Consider the following 21608-nt stretch of genomic DNA (forward strand, 5'->3'; position numbering starts at 1 on the left):
GTCTCCTAGCATCCTCCTCACAGCTAACACTGCCCCCCAGCTTAGTGTCATCCGCAAACTTGGAGATATTGCCTTCAATTCCCTCATCCAGATCATTAATATATATTGTAAATAGCTGGGGTCCCAGCACTGAGCCTTGCGGTACTCCACTAGTCACTGCCTGCCATTGTGAAAATGACCCGTTTACTCCTACTCCTACTCTTAACCTCACATTTATCCACATTATACTGCATCTGCCAAACATTTGCCCACTCACCCAGCCTATCCAAGTCACCTTGCAGTTTCATTGCCCGCCATTGTGAAAAGGACCCGTTTACTCCTTTGCTTCCTGTTTGCCAGCCAGTTCTCTATCCACATCAATACTGAACCCCCAATGCCGTGTGCTTTAAGTTTGTATACTAATCTCTTATGTGGGATCTTGTCGAAAGTCTTCTGGAAGTCCAGATACACCACATCCACTGGTTCTGCCCTATCCACGCTACTAGTTACATCCTTGAAAAATTTTATAAGATTCGTCAGACATGATTTACCTTTCGTAAATCCATGCTGACTTTGTCCAATGATTTCACCACTTTCCAAATGTGCTGCTATCCCATCTTTAATAACTGACTCTAGCAGTTTCCCCACTACCGATGTTAGACTAACTGGTCTGTAATTCCCCGTTTTCTCTCTCCCTCCCTTCTTAAAAAGTGGGGTTAATTTGCTACCCGCCAATCCTCAGGAACTACTCCTGAATCTAAAGAGTTTTGAAAGATTATTACTAATGCATCCACTATTTCTGGAGCTACTTCCTTAAGTACTCTGGGATGCAGCCTATCTGGCCCTGGGGATTTATCGGCCTTTAATCCATTCAATTTACCCAACGCAACTTCCCGGCTAACCTGGATTTCACTCAATTCCTCCAACTCCCTTGACTCCCCTGCTATTTCCGGGATATTATTTATGTCTTCCTTAGTGAAGACGGAACCAAAGTAGTTATTCAATTGGTCCGCCATATCCTTGTTCCCCATGATCAACTCACCTGTTTCTGACTGCAAGGGACCTACATTTGTTTTAACTAATCTCTTTCTTTTCACATATCTATAAAAACTTTTGCAGTCAGTTTTTATGTTCCCTGCCAGTTTTCTTTCACAATCTATTTTTCCTTTCCTAATTAAGCCCTTTGTCCTCCTCTGCTGGTCTCTGAATTTCTCCCAGTCCTCCGGTATGCTGCTTTTTCTGGCTAATTTGTACGCATCATCCTTCGCTTTGATACTATCCCTGATTTCCCTTGTTATCCACGGATGCACTACCTTCCCTGATTTATTCTTTTGCCAAACTGGGATGAACAATTTTTGTAGTTCATCCATGCAGTCTTTAAATGTCTTCCATTGCATATCCACCGTTAACCCTTTTAGAATTAATTGCCAGTCAATCTTGGCCAATTCACGTCTCATACCCTCAAAATTACCTTTTTTTAAGTTCAGAATCATTGTTTCTGAATTAACAATGTCACTTTCCATCCTAATGAAGAACTCAACCATATTATGGTCACTCTTGCCCAAGGGGGCACGTACAACAAGACTGCTAACTAACCCTTCCTCATTACTCAATACCCAGTCTAAAATAGCCTGCTCTCTCGTTGGTTCCTCTACAAGTTGATTTAGATAACTATCCCGCATACATTCCAAGAAATCCTCTTCCTCAGCACCCCTGCCAATTTGATTCACCCAATCTATATGTAGATTGAAGTCACCCATTATAACTGTTTTGCCTTTGTCGTACGCATTTCTAATTTCCTGTTTGATACCATCTCCAACTTCACTACTACTGTTAGGTGGCCTGTACACAACACCCACCAGCGTTTTCTGCCCCTTAGTGTTTCGCAGCTCTACCCATACCGATTCCACATCCTCCAAACTAATGTCCTTCCTTTCCATTGCGTTAATCTCCTCTCTAACCAGCAACGCTACCCCACCTCCTTTTCCTTTTTCTCTATCCCTCCTGAATATTGAATATCCCTGGATGTTCAGCTCCCAGCCTTGGTCACACTGGAGCCATGTCTCCGTGATCCCAACTATATCATAATCATTAATGGCTATCTGCACATTCAACTCATCCACCTTATTACGAATACTCCTTGCATTGAGACACAAAGCCTTCAGGCTTGTTTTTACAACGCTCTTACCCCTTATACAATTATGTTGAAAAGTGGCCCTTTTTGATTTTTGCCCTGGTTTTGTCTGCCTGCCACTTTTACTTTTCACCTTGCTACCTATTGCTTCTACCCTCATTTTACACCCCCCTGCCTCTCTGCTCTTGTACCCATCCCCCTGCCACATTAGTTTAAATCCTCCCCGACAGCACTAGCAAACACTCCCCCAAGGACATTGGTCCCATTCCAGCCCAGGTGCAGACCGTCCTGTTTGTACTGGTCCCACCTCCCCCAGAACTGGTTCCAATGCCCTAAAAATTTGAATCCCTCCCCCTTGCACCATTTTTCAAGCCACGTATTCATCCGCAATATCCTCCTATTTCTACTCTGACTGGCCCGTGGTACTGGTAGTAATCCAGAGATTATTACCTTTGAGGTCCTACTTTTAAGTTTATCTCCTAGCTCCCTAAATTCATCTTGTAGGACCTCATCCCTTTTTTTACCTATATCGTTGGTGCCAATATGCACCACGACAACTGGCTGTTCACCCTCCCCCTCCAGAATGTTCTGCAGCCATTCAGTGACATCCCCGACCCTTGCACCAGGGAGGCAACATACCATCCTGGAGTCTCGTTTGCGGCCGCAGAAACGCCTATCTATTGCCCTGACAATTGAATCCCCTATTACTATTGCCCTTCCACTCTTTTTCCCCCCCTCCTGTGCCGCAGAGCCACCCATGGTGCCATGAACTTGGCTGCTGCTGCATTCCCCTGATGAGCCATCTCCCTCAACAGTATCCAAAATGGTATACCTGTTTAGGAGGGAGATGACCGCAGGGGACTCCTGCACTACCTGCCTACTGCTTTGCTGGCTATTGGCCACCCGTTCCCTTTCTGCCCTCTTACCTTTTACCTGCGGTGTGACCAACTCGCTGTACGTGCTATCCACGACTTTCTCAGCATCGTGGATGCTCCAGTTTTAATCCAGCCGCAGTTCCAATCGTTCAATGCGGTCTGCCAGGAGCTGCAGCTGTACACACTTCCTGCAAACGTAGTCACCAGGGACACCGACCATATCCCTGATCTCCCACATGTTGCAGGCTGAGCAAACCACGGGGCCAATCTCCACTGACATATCTTACTCCCAAATTAACTCTATATTAAATATTAAAAAACACAAAACTTTATCCTTTAAACTTTACTAATAAATACTAATAAATACTATTCACTCAACTCCCAGAATCCTTAACTCCCAGAATCCTTAACCTGAAGGCAGAAATGTAAAAATGTAAACCTCTTCCACCAATCAGAGGCTTCCACCAGACTCCTTCTCTGGAACGTTGCCGATTTTGGTGTCAGGTCCCTGGGCCTCTGTGAAAACAAACCCCGCGATGTATTTTATACTTATAGCGCAGGTACTCCTCCCCTCGCACCAACGGCTCCCTGGGCCTCTGTGAAAGCAATAGTTTGCCTGCTTCTGCTGCTGTTGGAGGTGAGACGTTGCGTCGCGCCAGGGTCTTGGGCCTGTCCCACTTTGGCCGTCAGTTACGCGACAGGCCGTTGGCGCGTGAAGATTTCATTCACTACAAAAATTTCGGAGCCCCGCGCGATGTCGCGCACAACTACATACCCCTCCGCGCTTCGCAGTGGGACCGGCCCCGCGCGGCCACACGATGCCTGTGCGCCTCAACGCGACCACGAGATCGTGTAATTTGCGTGCCAAGAACACGTAATTGGGACTGGCCCTTAACATTAGTGACACACAAATGTCTGTAAATGACCGATGTCCGTCAATTACCTTAATCCATTTGATTTTTTTGTCACTGTGATTTTCATTTAAAAATAACAGGTATCAAATGTCAATGTTTGAAATAACTGAACTTATAAAAGCAATTATATGTTAATTAAAGTTGAGAAGTAGCAATGTGAATTAAAAAAAGAGAAACTGCAATGGATAGCTCAATTTTTACAAATGCATTCCAAAATTAACTTGAAACTGTCATCTCAAATACCAAATACTCGATAATTAATAGGCAATGTGATACATTTTCATGTTAATATATGCCTACCAACGCAACGGTAATTATAATGCCAGTCATATCGACTGCAGATGTGTTCTATTTGTACCGAAGCATGTTTCAGCAATTCTGCTTTCAGGTGTTTGAGCAATAGCTACAACCATTTCCACTCATTGCCCTCATTCTTTAGGTCATCTGAGAAACACAATCCTAATGCATGTTGATTCATAAAGTGCATGACGTCAGTACAAAAGTGTTGGAAGGAACTGCAGATACTGGTTTATACCGAAGATAGACACAAAATGCTAGAGTAACTCAGCGGGACAGGCAGCATCTCTGGATAGAAGGAATGGTGGCGTTTCGGGTCGAGACCCTTCTTCAGTCTGGGAGTCAGGGGGGAAGGAAACGAATCTCCGCTACATTGACGACTGCCTTGGGGCTACCTCCTACACCCATGTAGAACTCACGGACTTCATTAACTTCATGACTAATTCCCATCCTGCACTCAAATTCACTTGGACCATCTCTGACATCTCCTGACCGTTTCTTGATCTCACCATCTCCATCACAGGGGATGGACTATCAACTGACAGATTATAAAACTACTGACTCCCACAGCTACCTAGACTACACTTCTTCCCACCCTGCCTCCTGCAAAGACTCTATCCACTACTGCCAATTCCTTCAACTACACCCCATTGTTTAAAAAGGGTTCTAAGAATAAACCTAGCAATTATAGGCGTGTTAGTTTGACTTCAGTGGTGGGCAAATTAATGGAAAAGATACTTAGAGATAATATATATAAGCATCTGGATAAACAGGGTCTGATTAGGAACAGTCAACATGGATTTGTGCCTGGAAGGTCATGTTTGACTAATCTTCTTGAATTTTTTGAAGAGGTTACTAGGGAAATTGACGAGGGTAAAGCAGTGGATGTTGTCTATATGGACTTTAGTAAGGCCTTTGACAAGGTTCCTCATGAAAGGTTGGTTAAGAAGGTTCAACTGTTGGGTATAAATGCAGGAGTAGTAAGATGGATTCAACAGTGGCTGAATGGGAGAAGCCAGAGGGTAATGGTGGATGGCTGTTTGTCGGGTTGGAGGCAGGTGACTAGTGGGGTGCCTCAGGGATCGGTGTTGGGTCCTTTGTTGTTTGTCATGTACATCAATGATCTGGATGAAGGTGTGGTAAATTGGATTAGTAAGTATGCAAATGATACCAAGATAGGGGGTGTTGTGGATAATGAAGAGGATTTCCAAAGTCTACAGAGTGATTTAGGCCATTTGGAAGAATGGGCTGAAAGATGGCAGATGGAGTTTAATGCTGATAAATGTGAGGTGCTACACCTTGGCAGGACAAATCAAAATAGGACGTACATGGTAAATGGTAGGGAATTGAAGAATACAGTTGAACAGAGGGATCTGGGAATAACCGTGCATAGTTCCTTGAAGGTGGAACCTCATATAGATAGGGTGGTAAAGAAAGCTTTTGGTATGCTAGCCTTTATAAATCAGAGCATTGAGTATAGAAGCTGGGATGTAATGTTAAAATTGTGCAAGGCATTGGTGAGACCAAATCTGGAGTATGGTGTACAATTTTGGTCGCCCAATTATAGGAAGGATGTCAACAAAATAGAGAGAGTACAGAGGAGATTTACTAGAATGTTGCCTGGGTTTCAACAACTAAGTTACAGAGAAAGGTTGAATAAGTTAGGTCTTTATTCTCTGGAGCGCAGAAGGTTAAGGGGGGACTTGATAGAGGGATAGACAGAGTTGATGTGGACAAGCTTTTCCCTTTGAGAATAGGGAAGATTCAAACAAGAGGACATGACTTCAGAATTAAGGGACAGAAGGTTAGGGGTAACATGAGGGGGAACTTCTTTACTCAGAGAGTGGTAGCGGTGTGGAATGAGCTTACAGTGGAAGTGGTGGAGGCAGGTTCGTTGGTATCATTTAAAAATAAATTGGATAGGCATATGGATGAGAAGGGAATGGAGGGTTATGGTATGAGTGCAGGCAGGTGGGACTAAGGGAAAAAAGTTGTTCGGCACGGACTTGTAGGGCTGAGATGGCCTGTTTCCGTGCTGTAATTGTTATATGGTTATCTGCGCCCAGGATGAGGTTTTCCATACCAGGACATCGGAGATGTCCTCATTCTTTAGGGAATGGGGGTTCCCCTCTCCCATCATAGACAAGGCCCTCACATGGGTCTCCTCGAATCCCGTAGCTCTGCTCTTGCTCCCCCCAGTCGCAACAAGGACAGAGACCCCCTAGTCCGAGCCTCTCACCCCATCAGTTGTCGGAAACAGCACATAATCATCCAACATTTTCGCCATCTCCAATGGGATCCCACCACTAGCCACATCTTCCCATCTCCATCCCTTTCCACAGAGACCATTCTCCCCGCGACTCCCTGGTTAACTGTTCCCTTCCCACCCAAACCACCCCTTCCCCAGGTACTTTATCCTGCAACCGCAGGAGATGCAATACCTGTCCTTGTACCTCCTCCCTCGACTCTGTCAAAGTGCCCTGACAATCCTTTCAGGTGAGGCAGAGGTTCACTTGCATCACACTTGCATCCTTGTTATCACATTTCCGCTACCTAACAAGACTATTCCACGTTTTCCTTGAACTTGGTCCCCTTTGATCTCTTGTTTTCTCACCTTACCCTTCCATATCTTTAGTTTCCCACTCCCCTGACTCTCAGTCTTAAGACGGATCTCGACCCGAAACGACACCCATTCTGTCTATCCAAAGATGATGCCTGTCCCGCTGAGTTACTCTGTCCAAAAGTACTAGCCACATATCTAACAAGAAAGTCTATTAACTAAAACGTCAAGAGAGCTAAATAAAATGTGCTTGTATCATTCTGTGAATGCAATCAATTGGTATAACTGAAAATGAAAAAAAAAATTCTGAGTTACAAAATGAGAAAGCAGTTTTATGTCTGTATTACAGTCAAGGAAAGAAACTGTTGATAGAAGTTTCTGCTGATTGATGTTTCAATAGCACACCCTCTGGTTAAATAAAATGCATAGCAGCTAAAGATTGCTAATTCATTTACTGCTCTCTCATTGTCTGGCAATGAATAGCAAGACTATCAAGGGATCATAGCTCCATAGTAGTTTATCTTAATTCTGGACATGAGCTATAAAAATAAATGAACGTTTATAAACCCTCCTAAAAGACATCAAAAGCCAATGATTTTTAATTGTTTTGAATAAGAATTGTTTGACCACCAAACACATCAGGCAATTTGCACAAAGTGTGCACAAACTTAAAAGAAAATTGCCCCATAAATCCATTATGATGTTTTGGATTCAGGTATTAAGATTTGTCCAGGCATTGAAAATACTTTATTTTTCTTTCAGTAGGACCACAAGGCTTTTTCAATTCTTCTGAGGATGTGAGAGGGATTTCAGTTTAACGTCTGAAGAACAATATTGCAACAATACATCACAAACTATAGGATACTCCAGTAACATTGTGCTAAGCTCCAGAAGGTTGAACTCTAACTTCCTAACTCAATCACCGCAAGGCTCAGTGCTGGGACCCCAGTTATTTACAATATATATTAACGATTTAGATGAGAAATTAAATGTGACAACTCCAAGTTTGCGGATGACACAAAGCTGGGTGGCAGTATCAGCTGCGATGAGGATGCTATGAGGCTGCAGGGTGACTTGGATAGGTTGGGTCAGTGGCCAGATGCATGGCAGATGCACTACTATGTGGATAAATGGGAGGTTATCCACTTTGGTGGCAAAAAAACAGGAAGACAGATTATTATCTGAATGGTGTCAGATTAGGAAAAGGGCAGGTGCACGAGACCTGGGTGTGTTTGTATATCAGTCACTGAAAGCAGCAGGCAGTGAAGAAAGCTAATGGCATGTTGGCCTTCATTGCGAGAGGATTTGAGTTTAGGAGCAAGGAGGTCCCACTACAGTTGTACAGGACCCTGGTGAGACCGCACCTGGAGTATTGTGTGCAATTTTGGTCTCCTAATTTGAGGAAGGACATTATTGCTATTGAGGGAGTAGTGTAGGTTCACCAGGTTAATTCCTGGGTTGGCTGGACTGACATATGATGAAAGAATGGATCGACTGGAATTTAGAAGGATGAGAGGGTATCTTATAGAAAAATATACAATTCTTAAGGGATTGGATAGGCTAGATGCAGGAAAAATGTTCCCGATGTAGGAGAGTCCAGAACCAAGGGTCACAGTTTAAGAATTATGGGTAGGCCATTTAGGACTGAGATGAGGAAAAACTTCTTCACCCAGAGTTGTGAATCTGCGGAATTCTTTGCCACAGAAGGCAGTGGAGGCCAATTCATTGGATGTTTTCAAGAGAGTTAGATTTAGCTCTTTGGGCTGAAGGAATCAAGGGATATGGGGAAAAAGCAGGAATGGGGTACTGATGTTAGATGATCAGCCATGATCATATTGAATGGCGGTGCTGGCTCCTGCACCTATTTTTCTGTTTCTATGTAATTAAGAGAGTGACCACTGAGACATTCATGCAAAGATCACGAGCCAAGTTCCTTCTGTGCTGCATTAAGTGCCTCAGCATCCCTGGATTAACATACAGGAATGAGGCATTTTGTACAAGATGGCATCTGCCATTACTCACCAACTGGTCGAGGTTATGGCATGACTACTTGTTGAAGATTGATGAGCTTGTCCAAACTCTGAAGGGAGTTCAGGAGACGTCGGAAGCTGTGACACTCCACTAGTCATTTGCAAAAGGCCTTGAGTTGGCTAGCCTTCACACACACTGATGATGATGGCATGAAAGCACACCTGGCAGCATCTCAAAAGCCTGTCTTTCAAATTGAGAAGCTTGACCTGACACCCAAACCCATTTTATTAAAACGTGAGATTGAAATTTTGCAAGGGTTAGTCGAGAAAAGTTTATTTCAGAATTTGATTGGGGTGTTAAATAAGTCAAAACAGGAAACAATATGAGCCTTCAGAGTGAAAAGGAAGTACATGCATTATATCTTTAAACAGAATAAATTTTTAATCCATATTTTGTCCATTGTTTATGTTCTTCAGCTATATTTAATTATTATGCATTATTCAAAAACATTTTCATGGATTTTGGTATGATTAGGATTTGCTTCAGAATACACAGACTAATGAAAATACAGACAATCATTAGCGTTTAGGATGATCTTCTGGATCCTAGCACCTCAAATCTAACCTGGAAACAAACTAAAGTTCACAGTTTATTTGTGTTCTCGCACCAATGAGATTAAATGTTAAATTAACCACTTCACTGGTTCCAAATGCCAAATTCGTGAGATTCATGGCAAGTTTAAGGTTGGCCAGTTTTTTAGTTTCGTGAAACATACATTTGATGTGCTGACATTGTGGAGATATGGAGGGAAGATGGCTCATTTTTCTGAACATAGTTAGAAAAATCAAAATCATATTAGATAACTATTTTATGTGTTTTCTGTTACCCCGAACATCAGATTCCATAAACCTGTTCCATTTATCTTGACATCCATTTAGAATGGGAATTCTACCTACAATAGGCAAGCTTAGCAAATAATTTACAGCATCAGAATGCCATTTAGTTAAAATTATCTGTCACTGAAAGCCTCCACGACATGTGGGATACATTATAGAGCAGAGCACTAAACATCATCAAATATTATCTCAACAAATGTTTGTTGCTCAATATTAGAGCCAATTATGTTGTGGCTTGAATGTGCCATTAGCCTATTTTATTTTATCTAATCTAACCCTTATCAACCAATAACAACTTATTCTGAAATTTGTGAATATTTGTACCTTCACAAATTTTCAAAGGCAAAATAGTCCATAGCTGTAAGGTTTCATAAGTTCTAGAAGCAGAATTAGGCCATTCAGCCCATCAAGTTTACTCCCATTCAATCATGACTCCCCCGACACCCTTACTAATTCAAACAAAAAGAACAAAAAAAACATGAAGCCTAATATTGCTGACTAATAAATTCCCTCTTGAACATACACAAATATGGAAGATCTGCTGGAAGTCAAGGGGGGGGGGGGGAGGGCACACCTGATAGAAGCATATAAACGTATGCGAGGCATAAATAGGGACTGAACCTTTTTCCATGGTGGAAATGCCAAAGACTAGAGGACATAATATTAAAGTGAGATGGACAAATTTAAAGGGGATGTGCAGTGACAGAATTTTTTTTACACTTTTTTTTGCCTGGAACATGCTGCCAGATGTGGTGTTCAGTAGATTTCAAACTTGTCCCACATCTTCATTAACCGATAACTTTCTTGAAAACCTATTACTTACAAAAATGTTTTAATTATACTTGATTTCATAATTATATAGAGAATATATGAATCAATCGCAAGCGCAGAATTACAATATCCAGCAAGGAATCTAAAAACATAAAACAATAAATCAAGCATGTAAAGTTAACAAAATCACTGAAAGGCCAAACTAACTAAATCAATCTAAATATATTTTGAATATGCTTCTGTCCAATCTAATTTTAATCAATTAGGGTGATCAATGACTATTAGAAGTTTGCAGTAAACAAGGACTGAATAACTTGCATATCCTTCCAAAGGCTTCTCACAGTCTTCGTGGCTGTCCCTCGAGGTTGAGGATGATGGTCTATGTTCTGTTGTTTTTACGGACTCTCAGGTGGCTTATGAATCCAATCCTGGCTTTGAAAGTTCATCGGCATTCAGGAGAATTCCAAACGGCAGATCGAGCTTTGGTTGTTGCTGCCTCTCTTTCCGTTTTCTTCTCTTTTCTTCTAATTCTACTGCTCACAGAACGAAGACGCCTGTGCTTGTGTTTGTTTAACGTGTACTTGATGTTGCACTCCAAGAAGCACACGGTCCTTCACAAATCAATCAACTGATTCCAATGGCAAGGGAGCCAAGACGATTGGAGCTGATAGATCTGTTGCAGCCTACATCCACCTTCACAGCCGTTGAGTACAAGATAACTTTGTCCGCCTGGTCCGCCGTAGAGGTCTTGTAGGTTGGATCGTTCTTAGTCTGGACCCTCATCCTCGACCTTACCGCCATGGGTGGCTCTACCAGAAGCTGGCGTTTCCGACGGCATTGCTCTCAGAATCATGGGGGCACGCAAGCCTTTTCACCACGACACGGTATACGATGCGAAGAGGTTCTCACAGTATTTTGTCAGAAAGGGGAAAATGTAGATAGAAAAATAGAACAATAGGCATATTGAAAGTGAGAGCAGGAGATCTGACTGCAAGTGACTTGGAACATTGGGAAATGTCAACTACAATGGAAGGTTCAAGAAACTGACCAAGTTTTAATTTCTAATAATGTACCAATGTTACAAATGAAATGTTAAACTAGACAGAATTCACAACACTATATTTACTGTTATCATGTACTGTGGTTATTGCATCTAACATGCAAATGTTATTGCTTGAGTTGGACTGGAATGTTTGAGTTATAAGGGGATAAGTTAGGACTCTTTTCTCTGGAGCAATAGTAGATTGAAGGGTGACCATGTAGAGGTACATAAAATCATGAAGGGCACAGATATGGAGAACATCCACAGTCCTTTGCAGGGATATGCGAGTCAAAAACTCGAGGGCATATGTTTACGGTGAAACGGGAAAGATTTAAAAGGGACCTGAGGGGCAACATTTTCACGTAGAAATTGGTGCGTATATGGAAGGAGCCGCCAGATGAAGTAGTTGAAACGTGTACAATTACAACATTTAAAAGATACCTGGACACACACATGGATAGGAATAGTTTAGAGGGATATGGGCCCGAGGGAATTGACACATCTATAAATTCAGCTCTGTGGCTCCCTTTCTGTGGGTGTGGCTAGGTTTCTTATAAGGTGTGACCTTGCACCACATTACCTTAATCAAGTCACAAATTCATAGAATGGTAAAAGCACAAGATATTTTGGCGATCTGAGCACTTCCTAGCTCAGCAAGCAGAGTGTAGCTCATCGTGTTTCCTCTTGCTTTGCTGGCTCTGCATTCAAAGCTCGGCAGTTTATTTTTTGTTTTCAAGTATTGATCCAATTCATTTCTCAAAGCCACAATTGAAGCTGTCTCCACCATTCTTTAGGATAATGAATTTCAGATACCATTCACTTTTGCATGAAAAAACAACTTCATCATGTCACATTTAGTTCTTTTTAATGCTCACTCTGTGTGTTCTCAACTCTCTCATTGATGAGTACAGTTTCCAACTAGACACATTAATTTGACCATCTCTATCTCACATCTTCTCCAACTCAAACAGGTGCTAGCTAGCAATAGGGTGAAGCCCAGGTTTTCTCAGAATTTCTGAAATGTTGCAACCAGAATGTGTGGACATTTTTAATCTTCCCTACTCCATCCTGAGATTCCCACCTGCTTAAGATGACGACTATCATCCCGGTGCAAAAGAAAAGCAAAGCAGATTGGCTTAATGACCATCTTCCAGCTCTGACATCTAACATCATGAAGCTTTGAGAGACTGATGGTGGCACATATTAATTCCAGCCTTGATACACCAACATTTGCCTACTGTCATGACAGGTTCACAGCAGATGGCATATCTATGACCCTTCATTCATCCTTGGAACATTTGGATAACAAGGATTTAGGTGTCAGATTCCTGTTTCTTGGTTATAGCTCTGACTTCAACATCATAACAGCAACCAAACTCATCCCCAAACACCTTTGGAGTTAGCAACCCCTTTACAAATGGCTCCTCAACATCCTGCCCCTAGAACACAATCAGTAAGGATAGATGAAAAAACATCCCCCACGATAATTCTCAATACTGGTTCCCAGCTCCTTATTATCCTCCTTACATCAGGAGTCGGTGACCTACGGCCCACGGGTCGGATCCGGCCCATAACTAGAAATCATCCCGCCCGCAGGCATTTTTTTTTCTGTCATCTAGACTTCTTTACACTATGTAATACTGTTGGCCAGCGACATAAAGACTTGCTTTAATGTTCCTAGCAATCCTGTTTGCTGATACAAAAACTCAGAACTGATATAATCCCACGAACTGGGCAAAAGGTTAGTTGGATTGGTGGACGCGGTTCCACTGAAGTAAAAGTGTGGTTGCAGTGGCTGCGGTGCCTGGTGCTCAGCACGCCCCAGAACCATCCGTCCCCGCGCTTCACCCGGGGGAGGGTCAGGGCCAGGGCCGCTCTCCTCAAAGATGGAGGCACTGCTGGCAGTTGGTTCGTGTGGACACGGCGGACTGGAATCCAGCGGTAAATGGTCGGGGCTGGACTTTGGAGAGGAGGGAGAAGGAGGTGGGGAGGGAGGGGATGGAGGAGAGAAGGGAGGAGAGGGAGAGGTGGAGAGGAAATCGGGGAAAGAGAAGGAGAGAGGGGGGAAGGAGGAGAGAGGGGAGGGTGGAGGAGAGAGTGGGGGGAGAGAGGGATGAGGAGGGAGATGGGGGGAGCGGGAGGAGGGGAGAGAGGGGGAGAGGGGGGAGGGGGAAGGGGGGGAGAGGAGAGGGAGAGGAGGAGGGGGGGAGCGATGGTGGGAGCTGAGGGGGAGGCTGAGGGGATGAGAGGAGTGGGAGAGGGTCGGGGGAGAGCGAGGGGGTAGGAGCGAGGGGTGGAGCGAGGGGGTTGGAGAGAGGGGGGTGGAGCGAGGGGGTGGAGCGAGGGGGTGGAGCGAGGGGGGGGAGCGAGGGGGGTGGAGCTAGGGGGGTGGAGCGAGGAGGGGGTGGAGGTGGGGGGTGGATGTGGGGGGTGGGCGAGGGGGTGGGAAGCGAGGTGGGTTTGGAGAGTGGGGGTGGAGCGAGGGGGGGGGAGCGAGGGGGGGAGCGAGGGGGGGGAGCGTGGGGGTGGAGCGTGGGGGTGGAGCGTGGGGGTGGAGGTGGAGCGTGGGGGTGGAGCGTGGGGGGGTGGAGCGTGGGGGTGGAGCGTGGGGGGGTGGAGCGTGGGGGGGTGGAGCGTGGGGGGGTGGAGCGTGGGGGGTGGAGCGTGGGGGGTGGAGCGTGGGGGGTGGAGCGAGGGGGGTGGAGCGAGGGGGGTGGAGCGAGGGGGGGGGGAGCGGGGGGGGGGGAGGGTGGGGGGGGGAGCGTGGGGGGGGAGTGTGGGGGGGGAGCGTGGGGGGGAGCGTGGGGGGGGGGAGCGTGGGGGGGGGAGCGTGGGGGGGGGAGCAGAGAGAGTGAATGGGGGGGAAGAGAGTGAGTGAATGGGGGAAGGTGGAAGAAATGGTAACAAAGGGTCTGCATGAAGTTTAGGACAGAGAGGGGTGAGGGTAGTTTCAATACCAGTGTCTCAAACTAACTGTTATGTTCAGTAGACATAATATTGCTTAAATATATAAATATAAGTCAAAGTTTAGTTAGTATGTATTATTATTACCTCCATTTATTAACTATGGCGATAGATGTGGCCCGCCATCCACTCACAGACATGGGTCCTGGCCCCTATGCAGAACAAGATTGCCGACCGACCCCTGCCTTACACACTCATGACTGTGTGGCCAAATTCTGCTCTTACTCCATCTACAAGTTTGCAGATGCCACAACAATCATGTATCGGCATTTCAAACAATGATGAGACGAAGTACAGGATTGAGATAGAGAGTTTAGGAATATGGTGTCCAGACAACAACCTCTTTCTCAACGGCATGCAAGACGAAGGAACTAGTTATTAACATCAGGTAGCAAGTGGAATACATGCTCAAATCAATACTGCCGAAGTGGAAATAGCCGAGATCTTCAAAGATCCTAGGCATAAATATAATGAACAATTTCTACTGGACTAGACTCTTTTCCCATGTAAACACTTGCATCTTTCCCAACCTCAACAAGCAGAACGGTTCCAACCCAAAACACTGTCTTGTCCGTTCCCGCTGCAGTTTCTGCTTGGTCCCTCTATGTTAATCTCCTAAGTGTCAGCAATGACCCTCCAATTGACCATGTAGCTAAATGGTTTGTTTACTGAGCAAGGTATATGTAGCAAGTATCTCAACCAATGACTCACAAGACTCTTCCCATCATTTATGAAACTGGTTTGGAGTTGTAATGCTTCCAAATGGTAGACAATGGTCTGATATGCCAAAATATGCCAAGTCTGCTTATTAGTAGGAACATATTTGGGATCTTAGGACATAAATAATATGTCTTTGTCCCTGGGAAGATGATGCTCACGATGTTATCAAATGCATGGCAAAAAGAGCAAACTGAATAGAAAATATCTGATAAAAGTTCAAGAAAAGAAAGCTGAATAAGGTAGCCGTTTACACAAGGAAATCAAATGATTATGAAAATGTTGATACAGGTGCACAACCTTTTATCCGGAGTTCCGGAAACCGAAAAACTCAGAAAACCGGCCATTTTTTCCAGGATGTCGTCTGCACACCAAAGCTCGCGTTTGGCGCCAGACTGGACCCGAAACGACCCACGGTCAACCCAGGTCTGTACTACTGTAGCGGCTGCCTCCTCCCCGGAGACCGGGGAGACACTTAAACATCTGTAAATCATTGCTTAAATGTTAGTCAGTTAGTTTGGAGGGCTTTTATGTGAAGGGGGAAACTTTAATTCTTAGTCCCCTACCTGGTCGGAGAGGCGGGGAGCGGTCAATGCCTTACCGGGTCGCCGTGCAGTAAGCTCCGGAGCGCTGTGGCCGCCGACTCCCAGCTGGGGCTGCGGGCGTCCGGCCGCGGGCGGCGCCGGTTGTAGCTCCGACCCCGGCAACTCTACCCCTGGCTGCGCGGCGCTCCAAATCAAGCGCGGCCCGCGGCCGGACGCCCGCAGCCCCAGCACCGCTGTGGCCGCCGACATGTTGTGTGTCGGCGGCCACAGCGCTCCGGAGTTTACCGCACGGCGACCCGGTAAGGCATTGCCCGCTCCCTGCTGGTATCCCAGCGCTGCGACGTCGCCGACTCCCAACATCGCGGCGCTGAGGCTGCGGGCGTCCGGCCGCGGGCCGCGCTGAATTTGGAGCGCCGCGCAGCCAGGGGTAGAGTTGCCGGGGTCGGAGCTCCAACCGCGGCCGGACGCCCGCAGCCCCCAGCTCCGCGATGTTGGGAGTCGGCGGCCACAGCACTCCGTAGCTTACTGCACGGCGACACGGTAAGGCATTGCCCGCTCCCCGCCTCTCCGACCAGGTAGGGGACTAAGAATTAAAGTTTCCCCCTTCACCCCCCCCCACCACCTAAAATCCCTCCAAACTAACTGACTAACATATATGCAATGATTCCCCGGTCTCCGGGGAGGAGTCAGCTGCTCCAGACTTTTCAAGCCGCCCGCGCTACCTACCTAATCTACGCTAAAAATCTTCCATTCGGAAATCCGAAAAATTCCGAAATCCGACAAGTGTCTGGTCCCAAGGCTTTCGGATAAAAGGTTGTGCACCTGTAGTAAGAACATCAAAGGTTTCTTGATCTTTGACAGTTATGCTGCCTTTAGGACAAGGTTTGTCAGACAGTTTTCCACCTTGACTTGAAATGCACAAACAGCAGCTGCTAAAGCAGACCTGCAGGTTAAACTGAAAAATGATGTTTTCAGAAAACATATTAAGTTCAAGATATGGGGAAGGCCATCAACAATTTCTGTGCTCTAGGAAAAATCTGAGATCTCCAAGTATTCGATAAATACGCAAGATGAACACACGGTTAAGAACAAGACAGTCAAAATAACTATTAAGAGGCACAGAGAAATCCAAATGGTTCAAATGTTGAGAAAGATGCCTGGAGTCAAAACACTACTGCCTTTTCAGCAAGTGTGGAGAATGTTAAGATTATGAGAAAGAGCTACCTGCCTACTTGATCTGCCACTTAGCAATCAGTACGCTGGAACCGCTGAGAAGTAACTGAAGCATTTTTGATAAATACCTCACCAACATAGGTTGTGGATGGATTAACAATTTCATTAAAATCTGGATTTTTTTTCTTTCTCTAACTTCCTACTCAATAGCATTGTGACAATTCCTTCGCTGGAATGTAACAATTTAAGAAAGCAGCTCACTACTACCATCTTGAGGGCTATTTGGGATTGTAAATAATTGTTGGCTTTATCATGAGATTTACAATGCATAAATCTGAAAAAAAGATTAGCCTTCTCCATTTCAAGTAGGTGATGAAATATGAAGTCAGCTACTGTGACAAGGCAGTAAAATTAGATTATTCATGGTATATTTTCTTATGGAAGATAAACAAAAGAAACATTTAAGGCTATTATGCAATGTCATATATTGTACAGTATATCATTTTGTAATCACTATATTCTCTATGCAAACAGCTGTAAGAAATAGTTCCGCTAATTTTAATGCCTGTAAATTGCATAGGCAAATAATATTGTTCCAAGTCCTGTTCTCTTTACTAAATAGATAGGTATCACAATGCGGAGGTTTAAAAGATCAGAGTGCTCAGATTATTGAGATTATTGCTTTGAGTGGCCACAATTTATCCATGTGATATGTGACTGATGATATTTGATTCTCCGTACATTTTCTCTTTGACATCATTATTAGCGTGTAATACACAGGACCTGGCAATAAAAGATGTATCTCTAGCAAAATTCATGGCATTTAATGACATTCGAATACCAAGAACAATTTCAGCTTTTGCCTAATCTTGTCTGTAATTTTCAGGGTTTTTTTTCCTGTAAAATATTTTTCACTTCTCATTTCACTACCTAGACTGCTTGATACCATTATTGTTATTGGATGGCTCAGGCCGCAATTTGGCTCAGTCAAATTTCGAATCATATCGGAACAGATACATCCACATCACAAAGGCCACTCAATCTGTGAGGCCGATTTCTTTTAAATCAGCAGTCAGCTGACGAGATGATCTCAATATTTTTGCCTAACATTCAAATCATGACTTGATTTTGAAACCAAATACAAATTAAAGAAAACTACAGTGCAGACCACTTGAACAGAAGTACAATGAGCTGGAGTAAGCTATTTAGCCCCTTGAGCTTGTGCCACCATTCAATACATTATTGGCTGTCTTGAAAGTTCTGCACACTTTCCTGCCTTTTTCCCCATAATCATTGATTCATTTATTTACTGCTTTAAAATCTATCTCAGCCCCCACAGCTCTCAGTGGCCAATTTAAAAGACTCATTATGCTCTGAGAGAAAACATTTTTCTTCATCCCAGTCTTATATGGGCACCCCATTATTTGAGGTCATACCGTTTGGTGCTGGATTCGTCCTTGAGAAGAAACATCCTCTCACCATTTATCCTTTCTAATTTACAAAGAATCTTATATGTTTCAATGAGATACCTTCTATTCTTCCAATTCCATTGAGTCCCTACTTGTGTGCTGTACAGTACCATAAAGCTTCCCTAGTTATATATTTCAACCCCTGTAAAGTAAGGACTAATGTTGCATTAGCCATCCTTGTTGCAGAAAGCCAGCACACATGTAGGTCTTTCATGCAAAAACCCCCAACCAAAATCACTGCAATTTTCTCCATTTAAATTTCTCCTTTTGATTTTCTCCTTCCAAAATAAACAACTTCATATTTTCCTCATGATACACTGCATCCATAACATTTTGCCCCTTCACATAATCTACCAAACTTCCATAATCTGTTGTAATGTTGGGTTGGCCAAAAATGTAACTGTTGTATCTTTGCTTCCTTCCATCAAGTAATCAAAATAGATTGGAAACAGTTGCAGTTCTTGCACTGATCCATGCAGTACCCTACTAGTTACGGGATGCCAATCTGAAAATGACATCTTTATCCCTACTCACTACCCATCCGATAATCCTCAATGCTTGCTAAATCATTGCTTCTAACAGCGGTCTTGTGAGTTGATGTTTTCCGAGGCATCTTGATGAATACTTTCTGAAAGTCCAAATACATCTTCTGGTTTCCCTTTATCTTTTCTGTTCACGACCTACTAAAAACCCAAACAAATTTGACACATGCAATTTCCCTTCAGGAAGGCATGCTGATGCTATTTGATTAGGTTATGATTTTCCAAATGTTACCACCATAATAACTGACTCTTATTTTTCTCGCAAGAGACAGCAGTAAATGAATTTAGTGTAGCAGCTGCACAAGGCTAACACACCTATAGTTGCCTCTCTTCCTTTTCTGAATCAGGCTATTACAGTGGCAGTTTTCCCTGACTATTTCACCAGTCCCATTATTTTTGAGGTCAATGTTCATTTGCACACATCTCTTCCATTTGCTTGAGGAAACATGTACCAAACAAGCCATTTGTATTGTATTGTATTGTATTGTATTGTATTCAAATTTATTGTCATTGTCTCAGTTAGAGACAACAAAATGAATTTCCCTTACAGGCAGTATCATAAAAATAAAAAATAAATAAATAATAATAAATAATAAAACATATTAAAAATAAAATAGAATTTAAAAAAAAGCACAAACAGTGAAAGTCCACGACACAACATAACACAGTGGCACCAAGGTGAGGAAGGCACCATAGTCCAGCCAGCCTCCCCTCCGTTCTTCCCAGATGTTCACTCGTGGTCGAGGCCTTCCTAGCACCCGCAGTCGCCACCCCGGGTGGCCCGATGTTCAGGCCCTCACGCCGGGCTGGTGGAACGCCGACGCCGAACCCCGACGGTGAACATCCTCCTCCTCAGCAGCCCGGACCTCCTGATCAGCCGCCTCCCGCAGCCGGAGTCCGCAGCTCCCGAGTCCGCAGCTCCCGTGTCCGCAGCTCCCGAGTCCGCAGGCCGAGCCGGGCAGAGTCGCAGGACCCCGCGCTGTCCATCAGCGCCGCCCGCGTTGGGAGCTCCGCAAACCGCAGCTCCATGATGTCGGTGCAGCAGGTCCAGCACTCCGGGCTCCAGACGGCGATCCCCGGTAAGGCATCGCCAGCCCTGCGATGTATCAGCGCTGTCCCGCCGCTGCTGGAGCTCTGGACAATCCAGGCAGGAAAGGCCGCGCCAATCCAGTAGGTAGGCCGCTGGGGGGGGGGGGGGGGGGGCGAGGACGCGACTCGAATAATAGTCGCGTCTTCACCAGGAAGCGGCTGAAGGACGGTATCCCCCGCACCGTGCCCTCTTCCCCCACATCAAAACACAAAAAAACCCACAAAAAAACACACTTTTACATAACTAAATAAACAAAAAAACAAAAAGATACCGGGCTGTAGGTGGAGGCTGCTGGCACCAGCACCACCGGAAGTACAACACAAGCATTTATCTTTAAATGCTTAAACATGTTATCTTATCTCATCATTAGAGGATTACTAATTGAACTTAAACCAGTCTTGCACCTCGACTTAACAAGTGAAAGCTGACTCATTCCCTATAAAATGTTCCAATTGCCATAAAATTCAATTCACACTATTCAAGTTTAAGTGAATTTATTGTCATGTGTCCCTGTATAGGACAATGAAATTCTTGCTTTGCTTAAGCACACAGAAAATAGTAGGCATTTACTACAAAACAGATAAATGTGTCCATGTGTTCCAAACCAACAATATCTTTTGTGAATGATCTTTGTTTCATTTTTTTTTAAATGGAACACTTAAAACAATCACACCTACACAAAACAATGTTGTAAAGTCAACAACACACTTTAAATCAATAGCAGATCTTAAACCAGCTTCCACTGTGAATCACTCAATAACAATCACCTAACCAGCTAAAGCTTTAGGCACTTTCAACTGGCATGTCAAGTAAGTACAGGTGCACAACCTTTTATCCGAAAGCCTTGGGACCAGCCACTTTTCGTAATTCAGAATTTGTCGGTCTTCGGAATGGAATTTTTTTAGCGTAGATTTTAATGGCTGGTCAGTGGTAGAGTGCTCGGCTCATATCCGCAAGGTCGCGAGTTTGCGCCTTGATCCCGGCAGTAAACTCGGTCGCGAGTTTGAGTCTTCAATGTAGTTTTTTCTTGCAGAATAAATGTTTGTATGAAATGCAGTGTAGGAGAGGTGTACTGACTGTGTGGGCAGAACTTTGGAAGTGATTGCCCACCAGTCTAAAAAGCCGCTGTGTCTCCCTGTCCCTGGGATAGCAGGGGGCGATCAAACAGCACAATACCCCCCTCCCCCTCCAACTCCAGAGGAATCCGCTCCCCGATGGGCCGCTACGGCGACAAGTGGCTGTTTGCCCACAGCCCGAGCTGCGCCCCCTCATCCGCCACCCCAAGAACAAGACGTACCTTGCACACCATCAGCTTCTGCCCCTACGTGTTCCTCTGGAGTTGGAGCGGGGCTGGGCTGGAGTTGCTGCTGGCTGCGGGTCTCTGGGATCTCCGTGCTTGCAGTGGGCCTGGGGGTCGGTGTCCCGTTGGTCCTGACGTCTCCGGCCACCCCCCTGGACTGGAGCTGAGACTGGGAACTGTACCGCCCTTGCCCCCTCCCTCTGCAACTGCAAACAACCCCACTCTCCTGCAAGGGCGGTACAGTTCCCGGAGGATGGCAGGTGGCCGGAGACGTCAAGACCAACAGGAACCCGCTCCCTGATGGGCCCCTACGACGCCCCGAGCTGCGCCCCGTCATCCGCAACCCAGGTTCCTCTGTAGTTGGAGCGG

The 21608-nt window shown here is 44.9% G+C and overlaps 1 protein-coding gene across 1 annotated transcript in view; it reads right to left on the minus strand.

Moving 5' to 3' along the window:
• The window catches only part of ipo11 (importin 11), a 345030-nt gene that overhangs the window by 112601 nt on the left and 210821 nt on the right, over positions 1–21608 (minus strand).

The sequence above is a fragment of the Amblyraja radiata genome, chromosome 1, assembly GCF_010909765.2.
Source record: "Amblyraja radiata isolate CabotCenter1 chromosome 1, sAmbRad1.1.pri, whole genome shotgun sequence".
Lineage (NCBI taxonomy): Eukaryota > Metazoa > Chordata > Chondrichthyes > Rajiformes > Rajidae > Amblyraja > Amblyraja radiata.